Genomic DNA, 16,355 nt, shown 5'->3' with positions numbered 1-16,355 from the left:
CCTTGTTTTAGATCAAACAAATTGGTTTCTGTGTGAGTGTGATATGGCGCAACCACATAACCTTACATTTTAATAACTGAACAGTGTGTTTCCAGTGGTTAATGCTGAAAATATAAATGTGTGTATGTAAGCAGGAATTTAATTTTCTATGATATTTATGTAGTGTATCCTTCTCTGTTTTATGGCACATAGGATTATGGCACACAAGTGTACCAATTCAGGTAAATCCCTTTTCAATGAATCAGAAAATTATGTCATCTTGCAAGTATTCAGGCACCATGGTGCCTTTCTGCTTGAGAGATGATGTGGGGATATGGCTGACAAAATGCAAATTTGGAACCAGATAGTCAGTAATGCAAATGGCATAGGGGATTGCAGCAGGAATTATGAGCAGATGCATCATAGAGCCACTGATATGATTTCATCAGCCCGGAGGAGGGGTGTCTACTACAGATTCACCACTGACACCAAATAAAGAGTTCCTGTCCACTGTCAGAGATCTGGAGAAGTCAGTGGAAAGTACACAGTAACGTGATTGATGGTGCTGATGTTCCTGGGAGGGCAAGTATGTTCAAGGAGGATCTTACAGGTAAGCTTAGATATGTCAGTTTATAACATTTTCTTATACAGTTCATGTTTTTTTAATTTTATTTATTTATTTATTTTTGGATTACCCTGTTGATAAATTGATGAAGATAACACATTTTTGTTCATTACACATGGGCTTTGTGTGGCTGTTTCAGCCAAGTTTCAGTTAAAAGTATTGTTAGTTGACATATAGACAAAAAGTTTGTCCTCCTGTATTATTGTATTTATGATGACTGTGGGTTTCCTTACCTTTTGCTTAACTTCTTCCAGGACCATCTGCCATATCAAGTGTGGAGTTGTCTGCACATGGTAAGCCAAACATTTTTTATTTAGTTATTGATGACCATTTGCCAGAAATATGCACTTATCCATATTTGTGAGGTGGGTTTATTATGAGAGAGAGAGAGTGTGTGTGTGTGTGTGTGTGTGTGTGTGTGTGTGTGTGTGTGTGTGTGTGTGTGTGTGTGTGTGTGTGTGTGTGCGTGCGTGTGTGTGTGTGTGTGTGTGTGCATTGCTGTATCATCACCTGTGTTAGTTTGTTTTCATAAATTAAATGGTAGTGTAGGTATTAATTTATTTCCTGTGTTTGCTGCTTATTATTGCAGGTGGTCCTGACAGTGGAAGTTTAGGACTCTTACCACCTCATGGCATAGTTTAGAATGACTCTGATGACAGAGGCACAGTCGGGGGGGTGCAGAGGTTGAATCTGACACTGACATTGACATTCAGCCATCACCTGTATTTCCATCAGACACAACCAGTAGGTCTACAAATACCTATTCCGGTGAGCCCTCAGATATTGGACAGGTGGAGGGTGACACACTTGATCAGGATAGTGTGGTTACTGTGGTTTCAGTGCCAGTTGACTCTGGCCATAGCCAAAGTGTGGGCGAGGTGCCATGCAGAAGGGTTGTTAGGGGTGCTTGTAGGAGGCCTGCTGTCCTCCCTCCACCTGATCCTGGTTTGTCTGTACGTGCCACTTGACATATGTTTAGGGCTGTCATGAAGATGCAGGCATGATCTAATAGGTCCTCTAAGGGCTTGCTTAGGATTGTAGATGTGGTGCAGGTTGACATGAGTGACTGCCTCCACTGTGTTGCCAATTCAATAGATTGGATGAATATCATGATGGAATGTGCAGTTCCTCTGATGGAATGTCTACTGGGAGGTGGAAGGCATCCATGTGGACATAGGTCAGCATCTTTAGATATTAGCCACAGTCAGCATCTTTAGATATTAGCCACTGTTGTCATGTCCAATCATACTCTCATAGTGGCACTACTTCCACTACTCCATCAGTAATTGTAGTGTCCGCAATCCCAGACATGGTAGGCCATGAGGTTGTGGTCCTATGCATAGTCATGAGGAGACTTCATCCAGCAGACATCAGTTACCTTCAGGTAGAAGCAGTGTATCTGACCATGGGAATGGATGTGTCAGTGCAACTCCTAGCAGAGTCAGTTTTCATAGTCAGGGATGATGCCGATGGTCAGTGGTGAGGCTTTGAGCTCATTCTGTCTCAGTGGCCAGTTGATACTTTATCTAAATTTCTGAGTGTCTTTTTTTACTCACACATACTCACTTTTATGTCAGCCTTTGCCTCATGTCCCCCCAAACAACACCTTGTGCAAATGATAACTGTGTCATCTTCTTGATTTTGTATGTTTTGGATTCAGGGATACATAAGTCTTTTGTATGATGCCCAGGGTGCATAGCTGACTGAGTGCTTAGTATATATGTGTTTGTGATGCTCTTTTGAAAATTACTGCTTTCTTACAGGTTTTTGTAATGTTTGAATCTTTGCATAAGGCCTATTACTTGACAGAGAACACATCTATTGACATAAGTCATTGCTGTCACATATTGATGTCATTGCTGTAAAAATCACCAGCCTTCTACTTTATTACATTAGCAAGTAACAGTATGGAAGGATATGCCATTCATTTGTGTTCTTAGCTATTTATTTTCCTTTTCCAGGTTCAACACTTACCTTGGAAATCCGGTAGTTACAAGAGTTTTCATTTGGGCTAAATGTGTGTGATGTTAGCAGTACACAGCCAATACATGGGTAAGTAAAGGTTGTAAGAGTTGCCTGGCATCAATGTTACTACATGTATGTGCATCAGATTAAGGTTTTACCCCCTTAGGTGATGAGCATGTGTGATATCTGTTACCTCTTGGCCAGTTTGAGGGTATATTGTGTCTGCCTTCATCTGCCTACACCCACAGCAGCTGGTGGTTCCCCTTCTGACTCCTCACCTGCATGTGGCTGAGGTGACCTTGCCAGTGGTGGTGGGATGTGTGTCCCTTCCCCGTGGTATTCATGCTGAAGCTGTTTTCTCAGAATAAAATTGTGAAGGATGACACAAACAGTGAAAATTTCAGCACAACTATGGGGAGTGAAATGCAGGGATCTCCCAGATGTATCTAGGTTCCAAAACCACGACTTCAGCAGCTCAAACACATGGTATTTCTTGTTTGAGTGTGTGCCTCATCATAGCATTCTTCAGTTGGTGTGTGCATGTGTTTCTGATTGGTGTCATCGTTCAAGGTTCAAGTGCATAACCTACATCCCCAGTAAATGACCCTGTGGGACATCCATCCTAGAAAACATCTGATAGAGTTGAGTGTTGTGCCAGATATGTGAATGGTGGTAACTGTTGGATTGCCAGCACACACATTCAGGATGATTCCCTTAGCATTACGCATGACCTGGCAATTAATGGAAGCCCATTCTGTTTATGTACACCTTTCCCTTTTCCCCTGGTAGTGCTTTAATTTCAATGTGTGTGCAGTCTATGGCACCCAACACTTCAGTGTTGTGTGCTACAGAGTAGAACTCCTGCATAATTGGAGCTCCGTCTTCAGGTATATGGGGAAAATGTATATAATCACTGACATGTTGTGGGATATCATTCAGGAATTGATGGAGGATCCTGGATGCTGATGGCTGTGACAACCCCAGCATATCTTCTGTTGGTCTCTGGAAGGTTCCTGTAGCTAACATTCTAAGTGTTACACATACCTTAACCTCCACAGTTATTGCTTCCCCTCAGTTTGCCCATGTTCTCAGTTAAGGATGACAGTGGTTGTAGAGTTCCTGTAGTGTATCTTTATCCACCCTGCAGTGGTCTACAATTTCCACCTCATGTAGAGCATCAAAAATTAAATGGGGTCTATACACTCTTCTCCTTCTTGGCTGAGGCCTATTAGCAGCAGCAACAGCAACAGCAGCATAGAATTGGGCCTGTTGCACATACACGAGAATAACAGCAACAGCAGCCCCTAACATTATTTCCTTGTAGAGTAGTTTGAGTGGCTATATTTCAATGGATTTTTGAATTCACAGGCAAAACATGCACTAAGTCAACACAATAGCTTTATAGTTTGTTGAATAGCTCCTCTATCGTGGATTGGTTTATTAGCATACAGTTCAGCTGCTGATGCTCTAGTTAGCATGCCACAATATTTACCTGGTTTGCTCGGCTCTACACAAAATGTACAGCCACTTACTAACTACAAAACTGTGTGGTATCATGTGCATGCCACACCAGAATGGTCACATGGTTTTAGGACATCATGTAGGCTTTATTGAATCCAGCCCAATGTTTTCTATTTTATATATCTTATGCATAATGTATTTTTCTTGCCAGATGTTTAGCCAGTCTTCATAATGTTTGCTACTTGCTTTTATTATGTTCTTTACATGTTATCTAATTGCTATGTGATTTACCTCGCAGTTGAGCATGAATTAGGTCCCTTTGTATCAAAATTAAATAAATAAATAAAACATAAATAAAATGTTTTAACCTTGTTACTCACAGTTATGTGATGCATACAAACTTGTATGAGGCATACAAAATTGTATGCAGGCTAGAGATTAATACTTGAGTTTGCAGGTGTCCTACCACTTAATTAGATGATATGTACTCCATGTGAAAATTCTGGCTCAAAAGATGTCAGGATCCAGGATGGGTTGTTTGTCACTTAAAGTCACAAGCATTTATTCATTTGTTGGAAGCAGTTACAATAACGTATCTAAATGTACAGTTTTATTACAAGTTATGTGCTAAATCAGTTTTTACATTTAATGATATGTATACTGCTGGTGTGTGAATATAGTTCTAATTAGAGGCTATGACACGTTCCTTGAAATATGCAATATCATAATGTTACAGACTCAACAGTAGTCCTCAAGTTGCAGTATATAGTGGCAGGCATCCATTAGGGTTGCAGTCACAATCTCAAGAGCTGTCTGCCTTCTGTCTCTTTCATGCACGCTGTCAGATTGCATTTCATTGGCAGTAGATATGGGTGTAAAATGGAGAGGGAATCATTGTGAAAGTGGCCATAAGTCACCACGCCACCTACAAGGTAAAGACATACAGAGAAAAATGAAATGATCACAACTCCTTTTCTCCTTTTTGCTATACAGATTCTCAGAATAATGGTACTATAGAGTTTTGGCAGCTGTTTGAATGCAGAAATTCATGAGCAGCACCTTTAAAATGCTTAGTCAAGTCCATGACTTCCTTAGTCATTGGTATATAGAATAATTTGCTACATTCTGTATACCATTGCATTTTCATAGATATTTACAATATTTTAATTATATTGTAAAAATAAACATGCTTCTTTAAAGTACAGCATTTCAAATGCAGATAGCTGGTCAGAGGACTCTTAATCCATTATAATGCTATATTATAGATATTACTTACATTTAAGAAAGTCACTTAAACTAAAAGTTGGTCTTTTGCAGTCTGGGCCTGTATATAAGTCATGGAATGGATAGTCCATTACTTAACATCTTGAGAGTAATTCGATGTGACAAATTGAATAATTTTCATTGTCAGATTTAATATTAAACATTCCAGTATACTCCTTCATTTACTGACTAAGAGCTGAGAAAGGTATGTGGTTTACAATCTGCATACCTCTTCATTTTTGTGTTAATTATAACATTGAAACTCACTGCTGTCAACTGTTAAATTGAAAACAAACTATACTAATTTGTGTAAAAAGTGTAAAATTGACACTGAAGTCATAACACTGTTAGCAAACTAGTCAAAACATAACTAAACACCTTGACATTCCTCTCTATCATATAAGTCTTAAAAAAACAAACATCTGGATATTTGCTTATGTAAATCTCACTTGACTTAATATCTGTAGAATATATTATATCTACATTACCTAGAAGATTATAGCTGTCAGTAAAAGAAATGTCAATATACAGCTACTTTGACATCAGTATAATTTTCCACTACTATGAGGTTACTTCAACTAATAATTTTAACTCAACAGAGTGTAATTGTTTTTACAGGTTTTGAATATATTAAAAAAGTCATGAAGAAAAATGCTACCATGTCCATCAGCATATAAATTTTCATTTTTCTCTACCAAATCTCTATTAAAGCCTTCAGAAAAAATTATCAAATTTACATAGTGGAAGCACTACAGTCATGATTTATACTCGCCCATCCTGTGTTCTCTATAGTGCTAATATGTGATTTCATGATTAAGGTTATTTGTTTGCTGAAGTGAAATGAATGAACAGATTTATAACATGAATGTAAGGCTGGTTTTCATGTACAAATCTAAATGCCATGTTTCACAGATGTGGAAAACATTTCCTATTATGCAGCACTTATCTGAGAAGTGATTGTAAAGTGGTATCTGGCATCATATTGCCATGCATGGAATGCGCTATATTATGAGAATATAACATTACAAATATGTGTTACATGAAATATAAAACAACACTACAAAATTCAGATATGCGTATCCTAATATCACATTTTATTAGTTTGTTACTTTGGGTATGAAATGAGTTATATGGATAAAAAAGTGCATATGCGTGTCAGAATATTTATAAGTAAATTGCTAGCATGCATTAATCACATGCACACACACACACACACACACACACACACACACACACATGCGCACACGCGCACACACACACACACACACACACACACACACACACACACACACACACACACACACACACACACACACACACACACATGCATCTACATATTCATACCACCAGCAATCTGTTGGGAAGAGGCAAGTAAGAGAAAGAAGTCAATTTGCATTGTTTGCATTGGGGGGGACACTGTGGCATGAAGGGTATTAAATGACTGCTTAAGATACAAATAACATACAATGAATATGCAAATAATGCCAGCAAACATGGCAGCCTGGTTCATAAATGTATAAAGTAGCCACACTGCACTACCACAATCATCTATTCTTAATGCCACAATTTGCTGGTGCAAAAGAAGCTAGAATAATTGTCATAGCAGCAACAATAGTAGATCAGTGCATGTTAATATCCAGTTTTGGAGTAAGTACTTATGGTGTGGCATACCATGGCCCTCTACTCCAGTGCAGACAATGCTGTAAACACAGTAGCACCCAGCTGACCAACCGATCATGGACTACTTCCATGTAGATATGGATACCATATCAGAGTTTGTAGAATTATGTCACTTACATGCAGAGCCAAGAGGTAAGCATGGGCAGCCCATCTCAGTGGCCACCAAGGTACATGTTGCTTCAACCATCCTAGCTACATAGGGACATCCTAAGACTTTTGCAGGCATCTGCTTCACACTTCCTGCACCATTTCCTTGGTTTTATCCTGCAGAATGTGGAGGAGCATATGTTGTTCCCAAGGACTGCAGCATTGCCCATATTCCTTGAGATACTAGCCAGCATTGATTGCACAAACATTGCCATCAAGTCCCCACATCATTCATGAGGTCCCTGATATATCAAATGCTTCTACTCCTTCATCCATCAGATGGTTCATAATGGCTAGCATATAATCTGCAATGTTTCTGTACACCACCCAGACAGTACCCATGATTCTCACGTCTGGTGTACACCTGACTTCTACTAACATTTCATGTGAGGCAACTTTCTACTGATTCCCCTACTGAAATCATGCAAATATAAGCAGGTACAAAAAACACTTTATACAGTTAACATGCAATTAGGATACATGACACGTATAATGGTGTCACTGTTGTACATTGCAAGGGGTGTTGGATATTTGCTGGGAACATGGATTGATAACCCTTATATGCAACCCCCAGACCATGGCAAAGATGGTTTACATTATTGTTCATGCAGAGACACGTCTGGGGGACCATATGTTCATTTAGTTTAGGAAATGCTTCTGCTGCTTAGATGCATTTGGTCAGGCATTCTAGTATTTAGCTGAGACCCAAGACAGACATTTATAACATGAACCATATTACATAACTTGGTAGTGCAGAAACAGTATCAGCAAAAGGAATCTGTGATATCATTGCCCACTATACCTGTTGGAGCAGTGCAGGAGGAGCAAAAGAAAAGTCAGAGGAGGGCCAAGCAGCAGTGGTGCTATATGTAAGGCAGATAATTGCTGCAATACACATTAATGCACTGACACAGAGATGGCTTCTAGTCCAAAGCAATAGGCCATGAAACAGACAACACTGCATAAAAATGATGCATATATTAATATATTATCAAACCAAGGCTATACAGTGCTGTGCATGGACTGGCCACATTGTGCATCAGATGTTACCTCACCCACCGCGATTAAGGCAAAGGCAGGGTACAGGCATCACTATTTGCACAGGTGTGGAAGGACACAGTGAAAGGTGACAGCAGCACAGTTATATTGGTACAATAGCAACATAATCTCATAGGTTTTTGTAGAGAGTCAGAAATCACATCCTCGTGTAGTGGGATAGAGTCATATTGTGAGTATTGGTAACATACTCTGTGGTGACCAGTAATCATTTACCATACTCCATGGTAAAGATGATGTAGAACTGTAGATGCATATATATGCACCATGACATGGTGCCCCGTGGCATAAGGAAGTGGAAGTACAGTATCTATAACCAGTATGATGGCTATGTGTAGACATGGTACTCTTCCCACCAGGGATATTAACTGATTAGAACTAACAGAGTAAGGTGAGGTTTGCATGGGTAAATCCTCTGGTGTATATATGACAATGTACATTAGAACACCTACAGTCAGGTGTGATGACATCTGTTGCCACAGCTGGCAGGCACACACTGTTAATATTGGTTTGTGTCAACTGGGTATGTCCTGCTTATGACCAACCACCTAACTTCGAGCCCTTCCTTGATCATGGCTGTGGGCCCATGACAGCATGTGTACAACATTTGGTGCTACATGTCAATTAGCACATGTGCATGGCTGTTTGTGGATGCCCTATATTAATATATGCTGCCACCAACCTATTAAGGTACCCACTTATGTCTCCCTGTTGTGTTGTGATACTTCCCCTTTTGTGAACCTACAGCCACTATAAATATGTTCTCATAACACTAACTTACATCAGTGGATTGAATTCCTATAACACATTGCATACTCTGTCCTTATAACAATATGCATTGTCATGCATCACCCAATGAACAATGGACATTGTGTCGTGCACGGCATTTCTTGTTTTCTGTGTGTATTGTCATTGTTTTGCCACCCCAACAATGGCTATTGTGTCATGCATTGCATGCCTTGTTTTCTGTGTGCATTGTCATTGGTGTGCCACCCCCACACAGCCTGACACGTAAATGTTGTTGCATTGTAATATGTTTGTATGCCTATGTATAGCATTTTTTCTGTGTTGCTGTTGCATTTTCTGACATCCTTATGTATATCTATTTTATCTATTTGAAAATACAGTATCCTAACTCTGTAAACTCCAGATTCTACAGTTGCTCATTTTATCATGGTCATTCACAATATGTTAATATTGCTTATATCATCCTAATTTGGGGCTGACAGTGCAGCTATTATGGTAATGAGGTCATTTATTGCAGATGTCCCTAAATCACTATAGAAATACACCATACTATCAGCATGACAGGAGCTATCCTAATTATCCCGGCTCATCACAATGCTTTGCACCATATGATTGTGCAATGAAGCTACCAAACTCTTGGTGCTTTAAGCATGTGTACATAACCATTTTGTAATGCTTGCAGCTACACTATGATCTGCATCATGTGATGTCTGAATCCACATCTCTGCAGACAGGGAAACCATTTTGCTCCATGTGTGGACCTGCTTGAGCGACAATGATTGATTAAAACACTAGAGACACATTCTGTTGAGAATTGCAACTAATGTTCTACCATCTTGCAGTATTGCCACCAGATCTCCTTAGCCATTGTGAAGTAGTGGTTAGGAAGACAGTTATCCTGTAATCCTCGATTATTCTTCTTCATTTTTCTGGGAACACCGCTATACTATGCTCTGCCAACTTTGGATTGCATTCGCTAAAGATTATAGGTAGAACATAGGTTCATAGGTTCATAGGTTCATACTAGGCTATCTGCCCTGGGGCATTTATAAGCCTAGCCCGATTGTGTTTGGCTTACACCACCCCTTGATTTGAGTATACTGTGCCCTTTTTAAAGTTTAGTTTACTGTGCCTCTGTCTAATAGTGACACGGAAGTAATCCCCGGGACAAACCTACGATTCTCCATCCACTCATCAAGATTCTTCTTGAAGAGAGTCAGTGAGGTGGTCTGCCTAACATGAATTGGAATTCTATTCCAGAGTGAAGGGAACCTCTGGGATATGAATCTGTCCCTCTAGCATGTTCTATTTATTTCTGTGCTGAGGTTCAATTCCCTCGAGCGCGTGGCTCTAAGGGATGTAGATTTACTGAGGTGGAGCATGTCCATTAATTCTGGATTGGACATAGCTTTATATGTCAGGCATAAATCGCCTCGAAGTAGGCAGTATGCAACTGAGTAGAGCTGGAGTTTTTTTAACCGAGCAGCATATGGCATCTGTTTGAGTCCCTTGATCCTCTTGGTGAGGTACTTTTGGGGTCTTTCTAATTGCTGCAGGTGTCAGGTAAGGTACATCCCAAAGGGGCATTGTATTCTATGATGGGCCTGATGAGGGATGAATAAAGGGGCACGATTACCTCTCTTGATCTAGATGTGAATCCTTTCATGATGAGGTGGGCTATGTAGAAGGTCTTTCTAACCACTTTGGCAATGTGTTTGTCAAAGGAGAGATTGCTATCAACTTGGGTCCCCAGATCCCTAATTACTTTCTCTGTACTTAATGGGTTACCACCTATGTGGTAATTTGTGGGCACATTGTTTTTGCCAAAGGGTATGACTATACACTTTTTGGCATTTAGCTTTAGACCATGGCTCTAGCACCAGTTATCCATCTCTGTGAGACCTTTTTGAAAGATGTTTGTGTCAGCAGGAGAGTCGATTATGGCGCCCAGTTTGCAGTTATCTGCATACTTGGTGAGCCATAGTCCTCCCACATTGGCCTGTACCTCAGAAAAGTAAATACCAAACAAGAAAGGTCCCAGGACAGAACCTTGTGGGAAGTCATTTATGACCGGTTTTGAGTCTGACATGGCTCCAGCAACTCTGACTCTGTGGGTTCTGTCTTTGAGCCAGTGTGCGACCCATCTTGTGACATAGGGGTTTATATTTAGGCTGGATAGCTTATCTATGATGCCTTAGTGGGTTATTGTGTCAAATGCCTTTGCGAGGTCCAGATAGGCTGTGTGGACTACCTTCCCTTCATCTATGGCCTTGGTGACTGTTTTGAAGAAGCTGACCAGGTTCAAAAGGCAGGATCTGCCCTTGACGAAGCCAAATTGGGTAGGATCTAGTGTCTGTAGGTCCCCAATGTCTTTGTTTATGATTTCCATGATGATCCTCTCCATAGCCTTGCAGACTAGGCTAGTCAGGCTTATGGGGCGATAGTTTCCAGGGTCCATAGAGGCACCACCTTTGTAGAGTGGGACCACTGTTGCTGTACGCCATTCTTTGGGCACATATCCTGTAGTGAGGCTGAGATTGTACAGCAGTTTTACTTGAGGGATTAGTTCTTCTTGGAGTTCATGTAGGACGCAACCCAGGATGCCATCTGGCCCCATGGAAGCAGTGTATTTTGCTTTGGAGAGGGCGGCCTTCACCTGAGCATCAGAGATGTTTGGGAGGCTGCACGCTGCCGGGATAGATACTTGCTCTTTTGGGGGGGAGGGGGTGGAGAAGTTTGCACTGAACCTGTCTGCCAGGATATTGGTGATGTCTGTGGGTTCAGTGTATTTTTTCTCATTTAGAATCAACTCAGAACAAGTCTGGGAGTTGCATCCTAGGTTCCTAACATAACTGAGAAAAGCCTTATGATTGTCCTTAGTGTCCTGTGCAATTTTTCTCTCAAAGCTGGCCTTGGAGGATTTTATGAGGGATCGTAATTTTTTGCTAGTACTGATCAGAGATGCCTTCCCTTTTAGGGATTTTGCTCTATCATGTAGTAGCTTCCTCCTTCTGTTGTACAGTATATTTATGGCTGGGGTCCACCAGACTGGACGCCTGCCTTTGGATGATTGGGTCTTGATTTTGTTTGGGATAGCATGATCCATGCATTCCTGGAGATGTCCATAGAATGCGTTTATATAGGATTCTGCAGTTTGGGCCGTAGTTTCCACTGGCCCTGGGGCCTTGAAGGATTCCACTTCGGTTTTGAGAAGTGTGAAGTTCGCTTTTGAGAAGTTTTTCACTGTGGTTTTCTAGGCTGGCGATGGGGTCGGGATGTGGATACCCAGTGAAATTAATTTATGGTCTGATCTTACCAATGAGGGATATACTTCTGGTATGGAGCATAGAGTCCCCATATTGGTAATGATCAGATCTAGTATGTTATCCCCTCTTGTGGGTGTGGTAACTAGTTGTTCCATAACATTTGAGTTTATAAATTCCAGGAACCTTTGGGCTAAGGTGCTGGGGCTTGAGTAATGCTCCCAGTCTATGTTTGGGTAGTTGAAGTCACCCAATATAATGGTGTTCCGAGAGATCTTCATGTTCTCCAATGTGTTCAGGAAAGCCGAGTGGGATTCCTGACTTTGAGATGGTGACCTGTAGGATGCTATAAACTGAAAAGCAGTCTTGCCCACTGTCAGTTGCACATGGATGGTCTCCGATACTTTGTGCAATGCCACTAACCTGGAGGTGTGGATATCCTTGATAAATATGGAAACTCCCCCTCCTTTTGTGGTTCGGTCCGGGTATTGAGGCTGAAAAGCATGATATGAGGTATAACCTGGTAGTGCTGTGGTGCTCTCTGGAGCCTTGAACCAGGTTTCTGTCACTGCACAGATATCGATGTTCTCCATACTGAGGAGAGCTTCGAGTGCATGCATCTTGAGGTTAAGACTTCTGGCGTTTAGCAGCATTACCCTTAGTTTCTTGTTCCTTGTGCTGTCTATGGAGGTGGGTTTGACTTTTGAGCTTTGCCTAAAAAAGGCACTATGGGGGTGGCAAGAACCTTTGCCAATATCCAAAAGCCCAGGGGTGACAGGTGCAAGCCGTCCCTAGCAAAGAAACGTGGCTTGTCGAGCATGTCATCCCAGGCTGACAGACACTGGATCCCCTTTGAATGACACCAAAATTTTAGCCAATTGCTAAAATCGATCATTTTGTCTTTATACTGTGGCATCATTCTAGGTGAGGGTAAGATGCTGCTCAAGGTCAGGGTCATACTGGCCTGGGCTACATGATCAGAGAGCTCCTCCATGTCTCTTTTTATGTAGTCGACGGAGGAACATCTCAGGTCATTCACGCCAGCATGTACAATGACTGAGTCATATTTGTATTTGCTTTGGAGTGACCTGAGTGCTTGCGTTATGTGGTGGATCCTAGCTCCCGACAGGCAGCTCACTGTGACCTTCTCTTTATTCAGCCTGGTGAGCAGGACGTCAGTGTGTCTGACAACAGAGTCACCTATTACAAGAGTATCAGGTATGTTATTCAGCTTAAGGGCTGTGACTGCTTGGCACACTGACTTTGTGTGCTATGTGTTGTACGTGTTTTGTTTTGGGGTAGCGTTTGCTTGGATGTCTGCTTTGGAGGTCTCTGTTGCTTAGGTAGATTTTTATTTAGAGCCTCCGAGTATGTTTTTGTGTTTTTATGTGTTTGGTTCGCTGTTGTGGTGGGACTATGTGATACTGGAATTGTGTTGTGTGAGGTTACCGTCTCCTCTTGACTGGTTACACCAGTTTTGAGATGAGAGAGCTCAGCCTCCAGTTTGGCTATATGGTTGCATCTCTCACATATATTTGAACCTGTTTGGAGGAGGAGAGCGTTGTCCGTGCACATGAGACAGTTGTAACATTGCCTCAAAATTCCCAGATTCACCAGCTGGACTGGAGAGGAAACTATTGACTGACCTTTGGACATGCTAGAGTAATATAGGGAACTGAATTAAAAACAGACCAATAGGGGACAAGGTAATCATAGAGAGTATAAGAGTAAGTAGTGCTTATGATTTATTAGTGCTAACTTGTAAGATTACTTATTTGGACCAGTGAGGGGCCTTAGAATGAGAATATGATGTTTAATTTGAGAGATAGAGCAGTTCTAAGGGAAAAAGTGAAGAGCAGACTTTGTAGAGCCAGGAATAGTTTAAACCCAATTAGGCGGCGCTGCCCGATGTTGCGCTATGCGCAAAAATGCTCAAAACTGTGCAAAAGAGGGTTTTAAGAGAGGGAGATCAAGGAGTTTGGAATTGACCCAAAATGGCCAATAAAACTACAGTTTCAAGGCAGTAACCACTCCCACAGGGGCAGGCAGGCTGCTCAATGTTTATCACTGCCACCGATGAACACAGAGACTTCCCTTTAGCCCAAGCAAACAATGGCCTCCAAGAAACTTGCAAATAGTTCAGAACAGCAAATCTGTAACTGAACTTTTTTAAATCTCAGAAAAGTGGGAAAAAAGCAATATTTTTTTTTGTTTTTTTTAAGGAAAGCAGAGGTTCACAAGTATCAACAAGTTAGAACAGTGCAGTAAATGACCCCACACTTGAGTGCTAGGCCAGAGACAGATAAAATGTAAGTTTTAAGAAAAAAAGATTTTAAAAATAAGTGCACACAGGAAATTCAGTAATCAGCTCTAGGTTGTGTTCTAAATACAGTTACTAACACAGAAATCAAGTTTAACAAGCCAGAAAATGCTCAAAAGTAGGTGGCAATGCAGAAAACTTAACAAATAATCTGAAGCAAAATACTTAAAATCTCAAAAGTGACGCCTTTCTTCTCTCAACATTTTCTCCTCTTGGTGGGTGCTTCACCAACAGCCAACAAGTCCGAAAAGTCGCCAAAACCACGAGGCAATCGGGTTTTATGAGAGGGAGATCAAGGCGTTTGGAATTGACCCAAAATGGCCAATAAAACTACAGTTTCAAGGCAGTAACCACTCCCACAGGGGCAGGCAGGCTGCTCAATGTTTATCACTGCCACTGATGAACACAGAGACTTCCCTTTAGCCCAAGCAAACAATGGCCTCCAAGAAACTTACAAACAGTTCAGAACAGCAAATCTGTAACTGAACTTTTTTAAATCTCAGAAAAGTGGGGAAAAAGCAATATTTTTTTTTTTGTTTTTCTCTTAATTTCTTCCATGCCAGTTCCTCAGTATAATCCCTTGTTTCCCTTCTATTTTCATATAAATATGGTGGCTTTTTCCACAAACAATATTATATGCATTTCTGCTCTGTAAGGTATTCCTTATGTATGCCCTTGTGTTTTCCTCTGCATGTTATTCCCCCCTTCTCACCTTCCTAACTCCGCCTCTTCTCACCATTTATATCACAGATAGGTTTAGCATTATGCTGGCCAGTTTTTTTTCCCGTTAATCACGTGACAGTGATGAGGAGCTTTATTTTATACATGAGTATGCATATACTTGTGCTCACTCAAGCAAGCTTTCTGTGATATTGACCAGTCTAGTCACAGATTATTTTGTGACTTCTCTGATGGTCCTGCCTAATGTGACTTGTAACCTCAAACAGCTACACTAATACAGTACAACTACTGGTGCTATATAAACCTTGACTTATTTCTAAGCAGCTATGGGATCCTACAGCTGCACAACCACTCACTAAATTGTCTATGAGTCCTAGCCATAGGTATGCATGAGTGTGTGTGTGTGTGTGTGTGTGTGTGTGTGTGTGTGTGTGTGTGTGTGTGTGTGTGTGTGTGTGTGTGTGTGTATACATGTGTAAGCACAAATATATATGTGTTTATATATGTGAGTGCATGAATGCACTGTATGTGCATACATATATATGTACATATGTATATATTTACTACGCAGCTCACATGTACACTAACACACACACAAACACATGCAATCTTACACGTGCACAGATGCACATACATGTTTGTATATTATATGTAGAGTTTAGAAGATTATGAACAAATCTCTGATCATAACAAATGTATTATGTGTTTGAGAAGGAGTCCCTACATGTAGTCAATATGTTGATGTGTTTTCTATGAGTGTATTAACAATGGTTCCCTTTTTACTGAGTTTTCTTTTTTCTGTGATTGTAAGATTGTGGGCTTGTTGTATATACACACACACACAAACACACACACACACACATATATATATATATATATATATATATATATATATATATATATAATGTGATATATGTATTCATACATGTATATAGGTTTACATTAGGCAACAAGTCCAGTACACCTTTAGGAGCCTAGCCACTGCAATTCTCATTATTTGTTTCCCCAACCTTTGCAAGGGCCAGTGCAAACAGCCTTGGGGTGAATTTATGGAAGCTCACCCAGTAATCAAGGCTGGACTTAAAGAGAGTTAGGAATATACTTTGTTTAGCATTATGTGTGAGTTTATTCCATAGATAGAGGATATTTTGAGAGAGGGCTCTATCCT

The sequence above is a fragment of the Protopterus annectens genome, chromosome 5.part0 (assembly GCF_019279795.1).
Source record: "Protopterus annectens isolate FY-2018-M chromosome 5.part0, PAN1.0, whole genome shotgun sequence".
In the NCBI taxonomy this organism is placed as follows: Eukaryota; Metazoa; Chordata; order Ceratodontiformes; family Protopteridae; genus Protopterus; species Protopterus annectens.
The sequence above is the reverse complement of the archived record's forward strand: the minus strand, read 5'-3'. Positions refer to the sequence as shown.